This window comes from Lissotriton helveticus, chromosome 5_1 (assembly GCF_964261635.1).
Source record: "Lissotriton helveticus chromosome 5_1, aLisHel1.1, whole genome shotgun sequence".
Lineage (NCBI taxonomy): Eukaryota > Metazoa > Chordata > Amphibia > Caudata > Salamandridae > Lissotriton > Lissotriton helveticus.
The window spans coordinates 1,274,803,590-1,274,821,639 of NC_136065.1; the positions used below are offsets into that span (position 1 = coordinate 1,274,803,590).

The following is an 18,050-nucleotide window of genomic DNA, read 5'->3' on the forward strand; positions in this document are numbered from 1 at the left end:
GTGGAGTATGTCGAGAAGCATCTGCACGAAGCCCATCGGGCCTCAAAAGTGGTCGAGCGTGGTTGGGCAGTGGGGCTGATATCAGTCTCCTGGAGAATATATGTTGTATCTATCTAGGTAGGCCAGGACTTGGTGGCGTTTCCTTGGGTTCCCAAGTCCCTGCACGTTCCATGTGACGAAATTGTAGCTAGGCGGGCCTGGGGAGTCATTCAGTGTGCGTAGGTTATGTAGTGGATAGCGTGTGTTCTTAATGCGTCTCGTGTGGGTAGTGTAGTAGCTTGCAGTTATGCCTGGCCTGTGTTTGCCGCGCTTCTAAGTGTCGCCAACAATCCTTCCCCCCCTCACTCCACCCACATCAGCAGCCCAATCCTGCCGTAATGGTCCACCCCCGATCCCCACCTGTAACATTCTAACTTGGTCCTTATAGGGATCCCCCTGCAAAAAACTAAAAACGGATGTCACTGTTCATATTAGGGATGTCCTTCTGGGTTAGCGCAGGAGGGCGCCTTGGTTCGTCCTCGCAGTGCAAGTCCGTTGAGAGATCAGGGAGCGCCGATGGCAGTGTTCGTGTCTTCTGAGGCATTCTCAGTTTGTTTTTATCCTCTCTCAGTGGTTCATTGATTTTGGGCTCAGTGTGTAGCGAAAGACGACGGTCTCAAAGCATTCGTGCAGTATCTTATGTGTTGCTCCGATAGTTTGGAGGTCATTGGTTATCTGTTCTTCTCATTCAGTGTCAGAGAGAGCATCTGTGGCCCTTGATGGGCTAGAGGCGGCTCCGCGTCGGGGCGATCCTCGGCAGCTGTTTTTAGGAAGTCAGCCACTTGCTGTGGGTTTGTGAAAATATTAAGCATGGGCGGATTTTGTGAATTGGCAATCCGCGAAATTGCGTATTTACGGATTCAAAATCCGCGAACTCTTGCGAATTTTGCAGATTCCTTTTTTTTTGTGTTCGCAAGTGTTTCTGCCATTTCGCAAGGGTTTTTTACCAGTTCGCAAACGCAAACTTACTTGTCGGGTAGCAACGGTCGCGACCATGTTGTTTCTGCATCTGGTTCATCACAGCACCTTCTGTTTCACCACTGCCACCCTCTGTTTCACCACTGCCACCCTCTGGCTCACCCATGCCACCCTCTGGCTCATCACTGTAGATTATGGGGGGAAAAGCACACCTGCCCTGCCTCAACTGACATGAATGAATTAGGGGCTGATTAATGTGTCACTGAATTTGAACTTCCAGGCTGGCACCTGCTTCCTTATCTGTAATTGCTTTCTGTTGCAGTGTAATTTTTTTAACAGGACCTTTGTTGTATACTTGTAGCTATTCTCTGAGCCTGCTGTGAGGGTCAGAGCAGGGTCATAGAATAGTTGCAAGTAGGCAACTGAACTCTGAAGAGGCCCCTCAGGAAGCACTACAGGGAATGGTTACTAATGATAAGATTGAACTTTTGCACCTGCTGAGCGCTTTCAGTTTTGCAAAAATCCAAATATCCAGCAGCATCCACAAAAAGTAATCCTTCCAGGTCAAGATCCAAATCAAAGTGACCAGCACATGAAGAAAGCACTGGGAGGAGCCTGCTGGACAGGAACAGGAAGTTGGAGACTGTGGGGCACTTCCTTCCTCCCCCGCCCCCCTCCCAAAAATGGACTCCTTGCAAAAAAAAAGTGCAGGCAAATGTCAACCTGAGGAGTTATTCTGATAAAAATCATAATTTTCAAGGTTTATGCTGCCTGCTGGTGGATTTCTTGTGCGAAATTGCAAATTTTCTCGCAATTGCGAGATTGTCGCTGCCCGCCGCATCTACGTGTTCGCAAGTGTTTACTCCCGCGATGCGTGATCACGGGCCTTTATGACGTACTCGCGTTGCCAAACTCTCGCTGTGCAAGGTGGCAAGCCGCGATGACGTCGACAAACTCCCGCGGGATCCCGCAGCAAGATCCAAAATGGCGCAGCACACGCAAACATGGAGAAAAACAACTCTGCAAACGCTGAATGACGGTAAGTGAACGCTGCGCGCCGCAAACTTGTATAGTATTCTAGTTGGCAAGTGCGACCAAGCAAAAAATCTGCTTCGCGAGGATTTGCGAATTTTCGGCAAATTCGCGAGAGTTCGCGGATTGCGAATTTGCCGAAAATCCGCGAGCGGAACGGATTTTACACCCATGCTTAGAAAATATGCTGTTTCCCCTGATGCGTGACGCAAAGGCGCATCGGAAAAAGCATGGCATAAGCAATATTGGCCTGTTGGAGCTTCTTTTTAATTGGTACAAATTTAATTCGAGCTTCCTGGACCACCAGGGTAAAATCCGGGTAGATTGCCAATTCTGTGCCTTCGAAGTAGAGATTCTGTTTTTCTCTTGCTAAACGCAATGCAGTGTCCCGATCTCGATAATTGAGCAGTCTAACGATTACTGGTCGCGATGGGGCACCAGGCAGCGGTCGAGTGGCGAGCGAGCAGTGGGCTCTTTCTACCACCAGCATTGTCGAGAATGCCGTCTCCTCAAATACCGCTGTGAGTAGGCGTTCTACGTACTCCTCCATTCTTCCCGTATTGGTGGATTTAAGGATCCCTAAAATTAGTAGATTATTGCGGCACGATCTGGATTCAAGGTTTTCATTTTTGGTAGCAATAACGTTTACGAAGTGTTCCATGTTTAGTAACTGTTCTGTACGGCAAGTGGAGATGTCCTCTAGGTCAGAAATGCACTGCTCTTGTTCTTTGAGTCGCTCTTCATGTTGGTCAATCTTGTGTGTAATATTATCCAAGCGTGTGCACATTTTGTCCATTTTGGCCTCTATGGAATTGAGGCTATTTCTCATAGAGAGCAGGAGTTCCTTCAAATCCTCTGCAGAGGTCCGTTTGCCTGCGCCTGACCCATCCGCCATTGTATGTTCCGAGTCATCTTGTGTGCCGGCGGATTTGCTTGTGTCGAAGTGTAGTTTTGTTTGTCTCCCGTCTGCCTTTCCCATGCTTGCTGCTTCTTTGCGTGTTTCGGCGTGCTGTCTTATGGTCTGAAGGAAAGAGCAGGCAGCCGTGGTTCGACAGGCGTGTTTCTTGTGCGGTTAGCTTGTGAATATGTGCAGGTTCTGGCTCCGGATAACTCCTGTGTTTTCTTTTATTTTTTTAGGCGTCTTGCTGAATTATTCTTGTAGGTCTTGCGTTAGTTTCTACTTTGCCACTTCTTTTAACATGTATTTGTGCGTGCCTTGTTATGCAGTCAGTGCCTGCTGGTCCTTGAGACCCTCTGTCAGACCGCTCAGCTGTTAGTTGTTCTGTTCGTGTTAAGTGATTGGGCCTTGAGTTCCCTACACTTCAAGTGGCTCGTCTGCCCCCCCCCCCACCCTCCCCCCCCCCCCCGCAGGGTTTGAGCACTCCTCCTGCTTCTGCAGTTCCTATTGGCTTGTTGTGACTTTCTCAGTTCGCTTAGCCAATCGGCAAACGTTTCGCAGTGGTTTCTCCTAATACGCCAGAGCACTATTTCTTATTGTGTAGGCAGTCAGTGTGGTGCCCGTGTGGACTTTCTCTTTTGTCTGTACCTGAGCAAGTTGCTTAGGGAACAGTTGTTCTAAGCCTTCTTTTTAAACCGCTTTGTATATGTTTCCCCTAGGTGCGCCGCTCCGTACCCTGCCCTATGTATTGGACTCGGCCATTCCCAGACGTCTTTCCCATTCTCTCTGTTAGTGTAGGCTGCGCTCGTCTCAGCAGGGGGGTGATTGTCTTTTTTTCGACCTCAGAGTCAGAGTGTGCTACCCGCTTCTCTCGTTCGGTTCTGCGCGGAGGTGCCGCCGGAGCGATTGCGGGGAGGTGCTTGTCTCCGCTCCCACTGGCCGGGGTATGCTGCTTACAGTTTTGCTGCTCTCGGCTCTCCAAGTCCTCCCCGCTCGCCTCCTCAGTTGTCCAAAAGGTCTTTTCTGTGCTCCAGGAGCGTTGCCCTCACGTCCTCGCACTCGCTGATTTTCACAGCCCCTCTCTCCGGCCACCCGCCGCCCCTTTAGCAGTTAGTCACAGATCGCTGCAGCCATCTTGGATCCGCTCCAGAGCTCTGACCCACGGGTGTGACTTCTTTGTGTGTTGGCTGTTCTTTGCAATTCTGATGGGTTCTCGTGACACTCCAGATGTTCCGACGCTCGTACCTGTTGCTGTCTTTTGATTATTTTGACATATAAGCAGGATTATGATGATTTGTGGCCCTGTACGGCAAGAGCCTCACACAAGTGTGGCTATCTTTCTCAGAGCCCTCTAGCGCCCCCACCTACTTGGGCATTCATTGATAGCTTGGAGTCTGTGGTTACTCCAAGGTTTCTTACTTCCTTTGATATTTTAGGAGGTGTTCCCAGTTCATAAGGCAACGTGTCGAGCAGGTCATAATGTTTCCAATTGCCACACGTGAGCATTTCCGTTTTGGATGCATTTAATTTGGGATGGTTCCACGTCATCCATTGATCCACCGTTCTGAGACAACTGAAAATTGGTGGGTTTGCAATGTCTTTGGGGCATTGCAGTTGAAGGAGTATTTGCGTGTAAGCTATAAAACATGAGGTAAAATTGATTGATCAAAACTGGTAATGACTTAATGTAGATGCTAAAAAGCATGGGCGAGATAATAGATCCTTGAGGGACTACCCCAGCTCTTGTGAAGTACAGTTTGTACGAGAAAGGTGGGGTATGGATGACATTAGTTCTGTTGCAAAGGTAGGAGGTAATCCATTCTAGAATAGTCCCCTCTATGCCGGCTTTGTAGAGTCTTTGTATCAGAGTGTCATGGTGAACCGTGTCAAAGGCAGCCGAGAGATCCAAGAGAAGTTGTGCAGCAACCCCTTTACAGTTAGCTGTGTTCTTCAGGTCATCCCGGTTGGCAAGGAGAGCAGATTTTGTGCCTCTTCCCAGACGGAATGCTGTTTGGAAGTCTGAAAGTATGGCATTCTCTTCAATGAATTGGGACATCTGGGCGAAAGCTGCTCTTTCTGTCAGTTTGCCCAGGAAAGGTCCATTTGAAATCAGTCTGTAGTTGTCAGGGTTCAGCAGGTCCAAGTTTGTTTTCTTCAGTATAATGATTTATTGTATTTATATTTGTCATACAACCTTGAAAAAGCCCCAGGCCTGCGTGCAGCAACAGGGATGAAACCTGTGGCGGCTGGTCCATCAAGCTTTAAGACATGCTCCAAAAATTCAAACCTACTACTTTATAATCATTCACCAACTGGGTCGCCTGTGCCAAGCATTGTTATATTGTTTAAAGGTGGAATCTGCCAAGGCTTTCTTAACAAACTCTGAAGCCTGTCTCGAAAGGCCTGAGATTCCCCACTGTTCTCTGTAATCTTTGAAGCTGTGAGCCTGAGGGACCCCCCTCGGGCTAACTGCTGTGAGTTGCCCCAGGTATCCATTGACAGGTTTGGACTCTGGGGAAGAGGGTTTGAGTAAAAACCCTCTTGCATCTGACCTTGTAGAAGTGTGTTTTATTTTATTTAGAATCCATATTGTCTTGCTCATGTTTTGTGATATTCAATGATAAGGCCTGAATACTATGAGCAGAAGTAGAATGTTCTTGTATAAACTAGTGTACCCTGCTAAACCCTGGTAACTAGCACAGCTCGTAACGCCAGGCTTGCTCAAATACATCCTTAGCCTACCATATATAAATAGAACTAAGCGTCTGTCCTCGATTGGACACGCAAATTATGTTGTTGTCAAGTTCTGGGAAGTTCCTACAGTCACAATACTGGGCATCTGGACATCACACACTCTGCCGTATTGTATCACGCAGGTGGCATGTATCATCTTTCATCTCTGACTGGTTATATGGTTGAACATGGTGTAATTCTGTCCTGTCTGAGCAACAGCTCACAATGTATTTGTTCATGACAGTGACAAAATCACCTTGTTACTGTATTCTGATTGGATGTGTGTTTAACCTGCCTTTTGTGGTTTACAGGTGTAAAAGACCCACTAAAACTATGTACTTTGGGCATCTTTCTATTTTAGTTTGGGCCTCCGTGATTCATGTATAAAACTGCCTATGAAATTTGACTGTCTTTGACTCTTTTATTCAGATGCTACAACTTGAGCTGATAACCTCTTAATGATCGAGAAAGGACGGAAACCGTATTCGAGAAACTGGCTCCAGTCTTGCATGAATGCACCCATTTCCAACGCTATGCGGTCCAACCTCCAACTGAAGAAGCACGGGAGCTGGTGATAAAGGCAAGACGAAAACAGGTCCACCTCACACAGGCCCCACCTGTCGATGATCATCTGGAACGGATCCAGGTGAAGTTTCCACATGCTGGAATCCTTCTAATGGAATGCCTGTCTGCAATCCGATTGACCTTGCCCGGTAGGTACTCCGCCTTGTTGGAGAGTCATTTGTCCATGCAGAAATGCCAAAATTGGCTAGATCTTCGATTTTGTCCCTCCTAGATGATTTATGTATCTGACTGCCGCTACGTTGTTATTGTCCATCTTCATGAGGATGCAGCACAATACTTTGTTGTTTGTGAACGAGCATACTGTGAAGGGCCCTGCAAGCATTTCTAAAAGCAGTTTATGTCTAATCCTTTCCCATAATCCACCCAAAGGCCGCCAGTGGTAATGTCTCCACAATGAGCACCCCTGCTTAAGAGGCTTCCATCAGATTCTAGACCACACAAGGAACCTGCCCAAAGATAGCTTTTCCATTCCAGGTCATCATGTGATCCATGCAAACACAAGGAAATGATTGACTGAGCACTGAAACTTTTCAGACACTCACCCCCAGTCACTATTGTGATCCAACCACCATCTCATTTTCATCTGGGCTTCTGACGACAACTGGATTTGGATCAGAGTAAGAGAGCCCTCTCCTTCAGATGGACTGTCTTTAACTACTCTGAAGAGCTCCATAATGCAATGGGCTGGAAAAAATCACCTGAATGGACAAAACTAAGAGGCCTATAAATCGGGTGAGGTATCAAAGTCAAATGAATGCCTTTGACAAGGTGTGTCTCAATTACTTCCTGAAAAGAGTAAATGTGTTGTATGGGAGTTTTAACACCTGTTGGACAGAATAGATCAGTAACCCCAGAAAACACAAAGATTGTGTTCGAATAAGTTTTGATTTCGGCTTGTTGATGACAAAGCCCAATTCCTGTGAGAGGGACTGTCAAAGACAACTTCTGAACAAGGACAGACGGTTCCTGGTGCAGCAGGAGGATATTGTCCAAATATATAATAAGATGCACTGTTCGAGAATGTAGTAGCTCTGCTACCAGACGCATAACCTATGTGGAACACCAACGAGCGGAAGAGAGTCTGAAAGGGAGAACAAAAGAACATGTACACCGCCTGTCCTGCATAAATTGTAGGAACCTGCGGGAAGAAGGGAATCATGAAGTATGCATCCTTAAGGTCCAAACTCAATAGCATAAAATGTCGTGTAGTAGATAGAGCCCCCCCCCCATCTTGAAGTGTCAATAGACAATCCACTGATTCAATTTCCAGAGGCTTATCACCAGGCTCATCTCTTTGTCCTTTTTCTCAACCAGAAAGGAGTAGCTCAAGAAACATTGTTGGTGCAGGTGTGAAGGAACTATAGCGCCCTTTTCTAGAAGTGACTCTTCTCCCTTTGAGATCAAAAGACTGCCTGCTGTTGAAAAATGAATGGGTTTTGTAGTTCGGAACTGGGCAGGTGACCCATAGACATCTATTTTAAACCCAGTGCCAGTCAGAAGCATGCACGCATTTCATGTCACCTCACCTCATTTGTGTAGGAACAACACCATGCGACCTCCCACCTTTGGTCAGGACGAAGGGATAGTCCTTATCTGAGGATCTTCCTGGGGCATTAGAAGCTTCCTCTGCCGCCACATCCTCAACCTGTGGTGGGGAAGAAGCCCCTAAACTGCTTTTGATTCTGGAACCAGCATTTGCATAGGTACTGCTGGGAGTTGACCTGCGGCCGGTAGAATGCCCCTGCCTCTGCCTCTGCTGGTCCCTCAAAATACATGTTTAACTAATCCTTTTTTATTGAGGTTTAGGCTTTTTCTAGCAATGAGAACGGGGTTCCAAATGTACCCAACTCCTTTATAAAAGGTTCTCCAAAGAGGCCTCCATCTGCCACTAGACCTGCCTCAGATGTGGCTAATTCCCCTGATTTAGTATACATTTGAATCAGTAGGGACCACAGTCTGTTGGCCGAGAGGGCACAGTTGGTGTTTCTGAGGAAACATACTGCTCTCTTGGCCCATCCTTATAGCAGGTAAAGTGATATAATACGTCTAATTTCTTTGGCTTCTTCAGCCATTTCCAAAATCTCGTCAAAGGCCCCAAGACATCCAAGAATTTATCCTGACATGTCTTCAACTGACAGTCAGTCCACTTCTTGGGGGTCCTTAGTGAACTTTGCATCAATGGTGGCCATTTTCCCTCTGGTGTCAGTGCAACTCACCCCCCCAGAGACTGGCGTGGACATTCCACCCGAAGACAGCCCCTGTCTTCCTTATCCGTCTGTTTATGAATCCGACTACCAACCTACTGGGACAGTTTGTTCCCAGAGCCCACTTTGCTGATCGTGAATGATGTATATCGTCCGGGTTCAACATGCCTTCTACATGATTCATCCCTTCTACATCTCCGCTAGCAGAATTATCCAACCTGGAGCATTTGGGACCACTTTCCTGTCTCTATGGTCAACTGGGCCGGTTCATTGTCCGAATTCTCTTTGTCAGGATCACTAAATTCCTTTCTGTCATCCATCTCATTGGAGAAGGGTTAGGCCTCCTCCTCCACGGGGGTAAGCCCAAGTGGACAGTTATCATGGGGTTCCATCATTGGTGGAGCTAATCTTTTCATGAACGCCTTTCCCAGCCTTCAAAGGCATCTGAAGGAAGAGAGGACCTCAATTGGTTCAGTAGGAGCCCTGTGAGGCTCTTGGAGTGATGAGATTGAAGAGATTCAAAGGGATGCAAGTTGCTCTGGTCCTCCCCAATAGGGAGTGTCACGTTGCGCCGTGCCACCTGTGGTATATAAATAAATAATACCGGATCTATTTTTGAATGAATGAATGAATAACAGATAGCTCAATAAAATAAGAGTCAAGATTCGAGGTAGTAGGAGTTTCTGCAGGTTTATTACAGCATAAGGACAGGATCAGGACAACCTGCATAGGAACAGAGGTGACAGGGCCCAGCAGGACAACTGGGGCCCAGCAGCTGCCGGGGCTTGATCTGGGATGAGCGCGCTAACTTTTAATAACAATACATTGACTTATATACATAGCGCAAACACATAGCATTACATTGCAGTAGGCGTAACAGTGGGTGGAGCAGAAGGCGTGACGCGTAGCAGTCGCGAGAGATAACAGTAAAAGTAGGTGTAACTGGGAGTATACATAGACATGTGATGCAAACGTAACAGAATATGTCATGAATGGGCGGAAACATTGGAGGGGGCTACCTAAGGAGCCGGGACCTCTAATCTAATGGTGCGCGAAAACTGGCAATGACGTGTTACTAGGAGAAGCTGGGGGCTACGAACTCTGTGCTAGGAGCAGAGACTTGAGTCTGGAGGGTCGGAGCGACATGTACCTAAACCCTATCTGGTATCTGATGTTTAGGGAACATGTTGATATAAACTAGAAGTCATGAGGGGAAAAGCTAACTTGATTCTAAGACTGGACCATGCATTATTCTACATGTAGTGCGTGATGAAGAATATTAAATGACCATTAATACAGTATTTCTCTAACGTGGAGACGTGAAGGCTAGACAATGACGGAAACTATTGATGCAGTTCAGTAGCTTAGGAATGCAGAGAAGAAGGACTGAACTGATAGCTGGAATCATAACATACTCTTGGCAGACTCAGAGGCAGAGCCAAGCTGCACCGGGCACTGCGAGGCAGGAAGTAAGTGAAGGGTCGAGGATACAGGTGGGGGCTGTATCGCTCCTCAGCGAGGCTTTCAGGAGACAGGAGCTGAATCTGATGTCCGGGCCCTTTTGAGGCCTGGAAACGGGGACTTTATAATGGAATAACGTGCACACTGAGAAACGTGGCAACATAACTTTACATAGGCCTGATATTCGTAGTATTCACGAGGACTGGAAACTGACATATCAGAGGTGGACACAACTGTAATTGCGTCTTTAATCGGACCATGGGGAATAACATATGCATATTGGTCATGCACACATAACATATGATGGATGAGTAGGGACACAGAACATGGCAAAATTTACTTTTCCACATTCCCTCCTTGTCACTACGTTTCCATCAGGAAACATCAATTTTCATGATACCATCTATCATTTCATACAGTATCATTTGCTCGTCTCGAATTGTCTTGGAACGGGATTTAGAACGGGGCTTGGGACTAGGAATACAAGAGGTAGCACAAATGCCGCAAATCGCAGGGCCACATTGTATACAGAGGCAGCAGCTGAATATGATCGCTACTACAATACCTAGAAAGGACAGGACTTTCCATCCCCATGCGGAAATTATATTCCAGAACCAACCGGACCATGTCCAGGTGCCTGGATCTTGGTGTAACAGATGGGCAATTTTATGGAGTCTGGTTATAGCTGAATAAACAGACGGCGCGTTATTTGGAATGAAAATGCAGCAACTAGATCCGATGACTCTACAGGCCCCGCCCCTATCGGCCAGTATGACGTCAAGGACGAGACGATTTTGCAAAACGACAAATCTCATAGCAGATTGTTCTTCGGTTAGGTTACCTAGAGCAGAGGCAGTCTCATTTACTACAGCTTCAAGGGTTCTTGTTAACCTACGGATCAGTTTACTATTCTGGACAGGTCCTACAAAGAAGAAGAAACCTTTATTGAAATCTGTATACTGTTCTAGAGTAGTTTCAGTATAATCGACAATTGGGGACTCCCTTCTATGTCTAATGTGTACTAGATGTGTGTTTCTGTGATAATCAGATGGGGCTAGGAAAACAGGTGGCAGTAGGAAGGCAATGTAACAGGTTCCCTCCCAATCGAGGGGCAGACGGACATATGCGGTCTGACCACAAATAAAATAAGAATGACGTGAAGCTTTGAAAACAGATTTCCCACTGTCACTATACTGGATAACAGTAGTACATTCACTATGTCCTACATGTACAGAACCATGACTACGGACACATAATTCGCCTTTGACAGGTAGTACTGAAATAGCAGGTAAGTCTGGAGTAGTATCAGACTGAACATTCAGGACCATAAAATTCGACGAATAATTACCTAAATTATATACTTCATTTTCTAGATCTAAACCTGTTCTGTGGGGGAAACCTTGCTTGTCTGAAAAACATGTACTTTTAAGAAAAAACATATCTGTTGAGGATGACGTTAACCTGGACCATGCTCCACACGAACCATTGTGTGAGAATGGATAAGGAAAGAGTGGCAGAACTCCCTTTGACGTCTGAAAAGGGGGGAGTCGACCACACACCCAACAATTAGTGGCATTGCTGGTCTGGTGTGAGTAATGTAACATACGGATAAATGTGTTGTTGCGCATAGCGAGGCGGTAAGAATATTCGTGAGGAGGTAGATCACTAAACGTGTGTTCTACTGTAGTATTAGCAGACATATTAGCATGAGGAACTGGAAAATACAGATAGAATGCATAGCTGGTGCAGGAAATCAAAATGCTGATGAATAATATGAAACTCAGAAAAACGATACATTGAATTGAGTTATTACTGACTCTCTCACTATGGGGGTCTATTTTATACATGTCAGAAACAGTCTAACCGTTTCACCTAGGGGAGGACTTATACAATCAAACTGACTGACTTATTTTACTAGACCTGAGCTTTAACTTATACTCCTGCTGCGGAGTTTTCTCTAACAAGGGAGGGGTTGTAACAATGTCTTTTGCGGGACAGTCCTTAAGAGCAATATTCTGGCAGTCCTTCAAATCCTGGGAAATGTTTTTAGAAACTGGTTTCAGTCCTTTGAAAAGTTTTACATGAGAAAGATGGACCCACCCCTTCCTGCCTTCCAACTTGACGGCAGTACGGGTGGTCAAGAGGACCTGACGTGGCTCCTTCCAACGTGGTTCCAGCGGACTTGATCTGTCAAAATTTCTGATCATCACCAAGGAGCCTGGAGCGATCTCGTGCGGTGCCACCTCGGTATTGTCTGGAAATGCGGCGGCAACCTGTGAACGACATGAGTTGAGGGCAGACATCAAGGAAGCTAGGTAATCTGTCAGCATATTACATGAAACATCGGTAATACTTCGGGGTCTAGGAGTACCCCACATGTTAGGGGGGCGGCCGAACACGACCTCATACGGGGACAGACCTGATCTAGAATGTGCGACCATGCGCATATAAAACAGGGCGACTGGCAGAGCTACTAGCCAGTCCACACCTTTTTCTTTACAAACTTTGGCAATACGGATTTTCAGAGTCTGATTATGTCTCTCTACGAGACCGGCTGCTTCAGGATGGCGTACACAATGGAACTTCCACTGGTACCCTAACAACAGGGAAACGTGCTTCATTAACTCTGAGGAGAATGGCTGGCCGTTATCAGAATATACGACTCTAGGGAGTCCGTATCTAGGGAAGAATTCACGAACCAACTGCTTGGCAGTGGTCGCGGCTGTGTAATCTGGGACTGGATATGCTTCTGTCCACCTGGACAAAGCGCATACTACTACAAGGACATACTTGAAACCTCGACATCGCTCCATCTGAATATAATCCATCTGGAGGACCTCAAAAGGGTGGTCAGGGGGCTGGAAACCACCTTGTTCCACCGGGACACTTTTACCTGGATTAAACTGACAACATATCATACAGGTGCGGACTTTCTGCTTGGCTGCAGCTCGTAAATGCTTGTTGAACCAAATGTTCTGGATACTGTCTAACATAGCTTTTTCTCCTAAATGTGCGGGACTATGTGCGGTATTGATAATGACTTGAACCATAGAGTCGGGGAGAAACCATGTGGCTCTACCCTTCGTTAACCATCCTTGATCTGTCTGGACCCCTCCTTGTTCGGACCATTTCTTGATTTCTTCAGGAGTAGCATGTAACTGGATATCTATGACATCTTGAGTAGGGTCCTTAACTGTCATGCATGTAGTCGGATCTGGAATATGTGTCAGGTTAACTGGAATGTCTGGAGTCTGTGCTGTAAGCTTGGCTGTGCGGTCTGCTAGATCATTACCTTGGGAAATAATGTCAGTAACTTTCGTATGTGCTTTGCATTTCATGATAGCAATGGATGTCGGTAAATGTATGGCATCTAACAGGGCTTGAATAAGGAGACCATGCTGAATCTTGGTTCCATGAGAAGTCATGAAACCTCTCTCCTGCCAGAGCACTCCGAAGTCGTGTACAACTCCGAATGCGTAACGTGAGTCTGTGTAAACATTAACTTTCAGGTTCTTGGCATGTATACAGGCTTGTGTCAGAGCGACTAGCTCTGCTGCTTGAGCGGACAGGGTATCAATACGGTGTGTTTCAATAACTTCGGTGTCAGTAGTCACTGCATACGCGGCGACTAGTTCTCCTGTACTAGTTCTCATACATGAACCATCCACATAAAGTGTCAGGTCAGGATCTGGTAACGGAATGTCTGTCAGGTCTTGTCTTGGCTTTGTCGTAATATTAACTACTTCCACACAATCATGTGGGTCTGGATTTGAATTAACTGATGGTAACAGTGTAGCAGGATTCAGAACGTTGCAGCGTCTGATTTCTATGTGTGGCTGGAACAGTGTCAATTCATAACCTGTTAAACGTGCAATTGTCAAGTGCTGTGTTTGTGTTCGGTTCAAAAGAGCTTCCACGGAATGTGGGACTTGTACTGTCAGGGAGTGTCCTAAAACTATGGAATCACTTTGTCTGATAGCTAGTGCTGTGGCTGCAACTGACTTGAGGCACGCAGGCAACGCCTGGGCGACTGGATCTAATGTGCTCGAAAAATAAGCACAGGGCTTGTATTGTCCTGCTTGATCTTGTGTGAGAACAGATAATGCTGTACCTTCGCGTTCAGTAACGAAAAGTGTAAAAGGCTTACTGTAGTTCGGTGTAGCTAGAACTGGAGCTTGGCATAAAGCTTTCTTTAACTCGTTGAAACTAAGTGTATGGTCAGATGTCCAAGGGAGGACAGTCGATACGGCTGCCTCCTGTGTCGTTAACTGTATCAGTGGCTTGGCTAGAAATGCATACTGGGGAATCCATTGTCTACAATAAGAAGTAAGGCCGATAAAGGCACGTACCTCCTTCTGGGTTCTGGGCTGGGGAAGACTCACTATTAACTGGATACGGTCTGGTGTCAACTGCCTACCCCTCTTGGACAGTAAGTGTCCTAAGTATACCACTTGCTGGACACAGAATTGAAGCTTCGAAGGTGACACCTTGTGCCCCATCTCGGCAAGGAAATACAGGACTGTAAGTGATGCTCGCTCGCAAGCACGTTCAGAACGGGCTGTGATCAGGAGATCATCGACATACTGGAGCAGGGCAGTGTCAGTTGGCATGTGAATATTGTCTAGTTGTCTCTTAAGTGCTTGACTGTAAATACTAGGGCTTTCTGTGAAACCTTGAGGAGCGCGTGTAAACATATAGCTCCTTCCATTTAAACAAAATCCGAAAAGAAACTGGCTGTCTGGATGAATCGGAACACTGAAAAATGCATTCTTGAGGTCTATGACAGTGAAAAACATGGCTTCGGAATCAATGGCTGTTAACAGGGAAGAGATGTCTGGAACAACTGGGTACTGCGGAATAATACATTTATTAAGCTCTCGTAAATCAATCACTAATCGATATACTGGGGGTGCATTTGGATCAGTACGTTTCATGACTGGAATGATCGGAGAATTGCATACATTGGAGTCAGTTTCTACAACTACTCCTTGAGCCATGAGCTCGTCAATAATTTTGGATAAGGCTGCTACAGCCTCAGGTGGCAATCTGTACTGTCTGATTCGGGGTAACACTACACCTGGTTTGAGAGTCACACGATGGGGTGTGATTCGCATGTAACCTACATCAGTTGGACCTTGCGCCCATAGATGCTGCGGGACATTAGACAATCTCGAATCAAAATCTCGTAATACATAGTGACCCTTAAAGTCACGTAGGAACAGACGTATTCCCTCTGGGGAACAGCATATGACTGCACCTAACTCTTTCAGTGTTTTAATGCCTAATAGGTTTTCTGGACATGACTTAGTAAGTAACAGATCAGTAGTGCGGGACAATGGACCTACTTCTAGAGTAACTGGCTTAGATATCTCATTAACTATTGGCTTTCCTGAAAATCCAAGGGAAACATTTCTTGAGCCTGAGAGCGGAGCCCCTGGAACTTCGGCGTGACTAATTGTGGTCCTACTTGCCCCTGTATCGATCAAAAACTTTCTATCTTTCCCTAATACTTGACTGTGAACATAGGGACCCTCTTGATCTACAGGTATCTCGATGAGAGGCAAGCCTACCTCCCTCTCTAGGCTGTTTCATGAATACTGCTGGTACTCTGGATACTCAGACTGTGCATACTGGTACATCTGCGATGTAACGTGCTGTGTTGCAGCAATAGGCTGCGGTGCGGAAACTGTCTGTTGTGCATTCTGTGACTGAGGAATCTGTGAAACTTGTTCTTGTCTCGGCGGACGTGGTCTTTCTTTAGTCTTACCAGTAGCTATGTTGTGTTTCAGAACTGCACACTCGTTTATAAAATGACCTGGCTGTTTACAATAATTGCAGTTCCCTTTAACGGGAGCTGCAGGATGACTGGTTTGATTCGGACCCCTCTTCTGACTGTCTTGAGGAACGGATTGTGCAACTAGCACCTTCATTTTCGTGTCTTTCATACGTTTTCTCTCGTGTTCTTGCTCTTCCCTAATTCTATTCTGGTGATACTGGAGCATCTGGAGCATCTGGGACGGGGTATTAGCTTGCCAGGTGCTTTCGACTTTCAAAACTCGATTTTTAATTTGTGGACTTGAATTCTCGACTAATTTAGTAACGAAAAGATGAGGGTATGACTCACTACTTGTCTTGAGACCACTGTTGATACTGAAACATTTTTCAAATCTAGAATAAAAATCACTAATATCTTCATCTTGTTTCTGTTTACAGGCTGAGATTGCATCCCAGTCTTCTTTTCTCGTTGTCAATAATCTAGGTAAAACTTGAATCAATAATTCTGGTAATTCTTTACATTTATCTCCAAGACCGGTACCTGGTACTCGTGCCTTGTCTTCAGCTTCTAGAGCTGCCCAATCGATCTTTTTCTCTCCCACCTCCCATTCTTTTTCTTTTAACTTTTCATATACCCCTGCGGGTAACAGGACCTTTAACATTTTAATGATATCTGGGTAAGTGTATTCTCCCATACGGAGCATGTCTTTTAATTCTCTATGGAACCCTGCTGGATCTTTGTCATGACAGGGAATTAATTTCTTCATTTCAAGAAGTTCCATCTTTGAAATCGGAGTGTATACAAACACTCGTTGCATTACGCCACCCGCCCCTTGGACTGGGTGGACTTCTCGTAACGGATTCTGTCTGTCTATGTAGAATGGTTTACTTTCTGGGGGTGAGACATGAACAAAATGCGGGTTCAGAAACGTTCTATATTTGTGGCGCTGTTCTAGAATGACACTAATTAAATCGGTACCTAGACCTCTCCATCTATACTGGAGTAACTCGTTCAGGATATCGTGTAACGGGCCTGGATCAGAATGTTGACCCTCATACAGAGTAATGAGGTACTGGATCATATACATACCCACCAGTCGTTGCTCGGCTGGGGGCAGTTTCAGAAACATTTGTGCCACTATTTCGTCTGGAAAAGTGGTAGAATCAGTAATCCATCGGACTGCTGATCGGGCTAGTTCTTGTTCATGCATGGTACTTAATTCACTGTAACCGACTCGTGATTTCAGAATGTGATCGGTAGCTTGAAATACTTGTTCTAGAGAACCTTGTTCTGGTGCTGGATGATGAAAAATAGACTTGTGTTCTAGACGTAAATGGCGATCTGGAAATCTGGATTTTCCTACATACGCTATTCTGGCGGGATTCTCGTTCTCTTCCTCTTCAGGATCAGAGATACTTTCTTTCTCGCTTACTTGTGCTGCTTTACGCTGGTCGTGTAACCTTATTATTTCTTTACGAATTTTCTTGTACATACTCTCCATGGCACCGACGGTCTTGTGCTTACCCTCGGCTATATTATCACTCCACCTTGTCAGGATTCTCATTTCGGCGGAATCTTTAGACGGGTAATCTTGTTCTCTTATTAGACAATTGATCAGGAACTTTAATATCATGAGCTGAATCTCGGCTTTCCTTTGAGACATAATCTCGCCAATACTTTCTGGATCATCCCCTGTACGGATGAAACGATATATTCTGTCTAGATCTTCTTTCATATTCGGCAAGGTGACTAGATACTCGGTCACTCTCCTTACACGTAAGGAATATAAAACCATATTATATTCGCCTGGAACTGGATCATAGACACATTCGTTAAGGGTTTGTCTGATTTCTGTAACAGACTGATGTTTAGGCGTGCGCTGTAACGCTTGGGCATGTAATTCGAGTAATGTTAAACGCTTGTGTGGCGGCGGGGTTTGAGGAAGACCTCCTCCTGCGGCCCCTAGACTGGAATCGTCGACTGAGGCTCTACGTCCTGGCAGAGTGGGAAATGGAACTGTAGGCTGGACCGGGGGTACCGTAACAGGTACTCCGGTGTCTGGAGGAGCGGGAAGTGCCTGATTTGCAGGGACTGGCGGAGTGCGAACAGGATTTGCATATTCAGGGACTATGTCGTCCAGATAGGACGAAATAAAAATATCAGCTGCGGTCGGTTTGTGACGTAGCTTGGTCGGAACTAATGGTGGCGGGAAATTACTGGATGCCTCTGGGGTCGCTTTTGGCAAGCCTTCGGCAAGAAGAGGATACATACCCTTAATAAGGGCATGCCTCTGTCTGTCTGACTGTTCGGCTTTGACTTGTTCACCTATCTCGATTAATTCTCTTTCTTGGGCTCGTTCTTGGGATTCTCTACTTAACTCTGACTTTCTGACTTCCTTTTCCGT

General features: G+C 46.0%; 1 protein-coding gene across 2 annotated transcripts in view; it reads left to right on the plus strand.

Annotated features, from left to right (window-relative positions):
• The window catches only part of ZNF219 (zinc finger protein 219), a 466,238-nt gene that overhangs the window by 170,891 nt on the left and 277,297 nt on the right, over positions 1 to 18,050 (plus strand). Inside the window, exon 2 of one of the 2 annotated variants that reach the window (XM_078644088.1) lies at positions 6,050 to 6,333. The exons of the other annotated variant lie outside the window; for it this stretch is intronic. The gene's annotated coding sequence lies outside the window, so the exon portion shown is untranslated. The remainder of the gene's footprint in view (positions 1 to 6,049; positions 6,334 to 18,050) is intronic. 2 annotated transcript variants of the gene reach the window in all.